Below are 4,475 nucleotides of genomic sequence, written 5' to 3' on the forward strand. Positions count from 1 at the left end.
TACTAGTCCTAAAAGACGTCTAACTAACTCAATTTATAGCTCAAGTATTCACATGATTCCGTGTTGTATGGAATTAATGTAAACTCAATTCCTGCTTGGTAACTCAAATGGCATCTCATGAAATGTTTCGAATTGACCTACATTTATGGTATAATCAACAACGTGCCATCAGTCAATATCTATAGGTTCTTTGTTGGATAAAATTCTGAATCCAACTCATAAACGACAATTATTTTATTTATTTATATTAAACGAAAATTATAAATAAAGGAAAAAAAAAACTGTTATTATGTCGTTTCTCTTAAATCAATACTATAAAGTATAAATCACATTTAGAATCTTAGACAATGGATGATCTTAGATAATGAATGCACTGATGCTGTATAACCTTGTTCATTTGAATAAGCAAAAGATCTTAGAGCAGATATTAGGTCGCAAGTTCTCCGCAAATGCCAAGGTATCGAATGCTTTTATTAGAGACAGAAAAATTGGTTCGTGCAGGTTAGAATTATACGCAAATGATTTAGTAACCTCTCCTTTTGATGCAGTACTATAAGGCCTTGTCACCCTTAAAATTGTTAAGAATGAATCACACATTGATGAAAGAAAATACATTATAAGGGTTTATAAGTAGTTGATCTCTCCCCATATGGCTAAATTAATTGGTTTTATAGTGAAATTTCAACTTTTTTCATTGTTACAAAGCAGGTTGTCCCATGTATAAAGTCAAACAGCCACATTTGCTCTACATCGCCATATTTGTGTTGTCCATGTGTTTGATTTGAAAATTCGCCACGTATGAGGGGGCATGTAGAGAATGGATCTAATCACATTGATGCATGGAAAGATGGACATTGCGAGGGCTTATAAGTAGCTTGACTATTTCTCAAATTGTTAATGAGTTTTAAGGTAAAAGTTCTACTTTCTTTAGCATATCATAGACATTTTTTTGTGGGCATTTTGATCCAGAAAAATTCAGTTGCTTACAAATTAAGTCCAGTTGCATTTAAGGCTGGTTTGGTATTGCTGTGCTTTGAAAAAAAAACTGATTTTAATGTGCTGTGAGAATAAGCAGTTGTGAAATAAAGCAGCAGAGTGTTTGGTAAACTTTTTTGTAAAAGTACTTTTGAAAAAAAAAACAGTATTATAGTGTTTGATAAACTTTTATGTAAAACATATGTGAAAAAAACTGGTTTTTCAAAGATGGGTTCTGCAGTTTTATGTTTTTGGCTTTTTTTCATCAAAAAATGTGAAAAAAAAACTGAAGCTGAATGTTTACAAAACATAAAAAAGCTCCCAGCTTTTTTGATAGCTATTTTTTTCAGAATCACCTCAGTATCAAACTAGGGTTTAATCTGTTATAGATAAAAAAATTCAATTTCATTTAGTTTTTTATAGACAAAAGAATTCAGCTGCATTTTGGCTATGATATTTTTGTCCACTCTAGTGTTCCTAACTTGTATATCAATAATTAATCGGATGTATAGCGAAAAATCACAATGCCCTGCCATATATGCGCGTCAGAAAAACAACTGCAATAATGCAAATAATTCATCAACTTTTACCACAAATAAAAATAAAAATAAAAATAAAAAGACTTGAAGAAAAAGCATCATCTTCATGCAGAAGAACACAGTAATAAACTAGCCAGTCCCCACGTGACTGACAGTAATAATTCATGGAATCATAGTAGATTAAACGGAATCTTAACGAACAGCTCATAGTATTGTTCACTTTAACGAAAAATCATATTTTTACACTAAAAAGTCAATTCTAGTACTATTCATTTTACCATTTATTTTGCCCTTATCATTAAAATTCAAAATTTTCAAACCCTTTTCATTAGTTTTCTTTAAATTAAATCCATAGGCTACATTTTTTAAGGGGTTATATTGTAATTAATCCAACTTTTCATTAATCTATTTGCCATTAGTAATTAACTTGGTTTGATTAATTTGAAATCACTAAGATTTAAACAATCGATGTATTGAGACAAATGCAGGAGGCAAAGCCAGTGATATATTTACTCACTCGTTCGATTTGTATATGGGTTTTGGGACACTTTGATGGGAAGGTTCCCTCTAACAGGCATTTGTTCCGTGAATCTCGCTTCTTGCTTGCTTTTTGGGGTTCGTCAATTGCTTCCTACTCAATGCTCACTGTACGTAATTTGTATTGGTAGGGTTAGGGTTAGGGTTACCAAATATTCTGAGATCCTAGCTACCCCATTTTGGGGAAAATATATGTAGAAATTAATACGATGCAAGATGGCTACGTGGATTAACTTTTATTATGTAATTTATGCATTTAATTGTCGTGTCAGTACTTCGATTGATATAAAAGATGGTGGTTATTCATACTTTCACTTACTTTTTACTTATTTTTTGCATTTAAAATTCAATGCTTTATTATTTTAAATTGTAAGAGAATGATTGTATTCTAAGAGCAAAAAATAACATTGTCGAGTGCAACACCGCTATTTTGAGAATGGTTTTAAATCAGACGAGCATGCATGATTATATTTCGAGAGCGAGAATAACATTGTTATGTGCATATATAACTACTGCTTGAGAATGAATTTAAATGGTCTAAATGGATTGGTATAACTTATAAGGTTATATTCTGGCTACTATATATCTCTAAAAATTAGAACGAACACATACTTTAGTAAAGATAAGAAAGGGTTCGAAGAAATAGGTTGCACAACATATACACATCCCTAGCTAAGCCTCCAAAAACTATTAGTGTGCCATGCACAAGTTGGAGGGAATGGAGTTGATTGATTGAACCCCACCTAGTGATATTGCAGTACAAGATGCCTCCTTGAATTGGCCTACATCTTTTTCTCAGTGGATGTTACAAATAACTTGCAGGTCCCTCTCCTTTTGAAGATAGTGTTGAATCACCTGGATGGCGACCTTAGTGGCTCAGTTATCAACATCAACTTACTGGCTCGGTTATCAACATTTTCTTCCTTTCTCCCTATCTTTCCCCGATCGAGCTTGTATATGCCACAACAAACCATGCAATTTTAGGGTTACAGCATCTCTTAAGGACTTGACAAAATTTTTCCTTAAAAACGTTCTTAGCTAACTTATTTGGTAGTTTTATGTTAAAATTTGTAATTGTAACTCACCCTTCTTTAACTTTTCAAAATTTTATCTCACTTTAAGATATTAATTTCTTAACCTTATTTTATCTGTGAGGCTCAAATTTGATTTTTCAACTCTCTTACTAAACAATGCTTTTGAATAAAATGTGTTACAAGACCTAATTTGCTGACTTGAAGACGTAGCAACTGACCTTGTAAACATAGAAATTCAATTGCTAATTCTTTAGTAGAACTTTTATATGAACTCTACAATTATCTTTCTACATCCAACTCAAATTTTTTTAATGTTATTCCCATTTAGTCCTTCCATCAAACTAAAAGTAAAAATAAAACTCATAAAATTAAAAAATCTTTCCACACCCAGCTAATAGCAAAGCTTAATACCTTCTCTTCCAGCGTTGTCAAGTCCCCTGCAACACTTCCACTTCCTCTTTGTTGTTTCATTCTTTTTTATTCAGCTGAAATCAGAATCAAATGAACCAATACGCATTACTCAACCACCATGGATTTGGAACCAAGAGTGATCTATCATCTATGTGGGAGGTTCAAACTGCAATTTGAAACCTAAACCCTAATGCTTGCAGCAGCCTGCCTTGCCTTAGATACAGTAGCGTTTGCCATGCCCATTCAAACTGCTACTTCCATATCTAGTCAATACAGATCATTAAAATTTGGTCCCAATTCAAATTAGTCAATCTTCTTATAAATTTAAATCCAATAAATCAATAAAAAAAAATGAGATCAATTAGACTTGATCTTCTTGACAAGTCCTCTAAGGTTGACGGCACGATAGAGAGCAATAAGTTTGACGGCAATGGCTTTGGATGACAGCCGGAACTGGACCTGGTTACCGCGGTCAGGTGAGCATTGTTGGACGAGTGGGTTTATTGATTTGCTCTAATTTTCGATTTAATTTTACCAATGTAATTCATTTCATTTGAGGGCAAAATAGGAAAGTTAAGTGATAAAATTTTGGAGTTGCGTGTGGAAAGTTAATAACTAGGTTCAAATAATTTTTTCCTTTTTTAATTTGTTAAATGGTTGCTATACCTCCGTTGTAGATGAGTTTTTCTAATGTAGCATAACAAATATAACTTTGCCACCCAGATGCTTTTGGTCCTTAAATTTTACCATCAAGATAGAGTGATCTTAACTACACTCAATGAGCAACATCTCCAACGATTTCTTTTGATGAGAAATGATAGCACTTTAGTAGGGTCATTAAGTAACGTTACAATCTTTATAGGGGACATTCTAAATTACATTTGGAAGTTTTTCAAACTACAAAATGATAAAATTTGAATTTTGAGTTCTCGTTTAACGTTTAGAAATAGAGTACGATATATAGCATTAACCAAATTAT

This window comes from the organism of the source record quoted next, unplaced genomic scaffold, assembly GCF_019419815.1.
Source record: "Pyrus x bretschneideri cultivar Hongxiangsu unplaced genomic scaffold, Pyrus_bretschneideri_v1 Contig8, whole genome shotgun sequence".
Taxonomy (NCBI): Eukaryota; Viridiplantae; Streptophyta; class Magnoliopsida; order Rosales; family Rosaceae; genus Pyrus; species Pyrus x bretschneideri.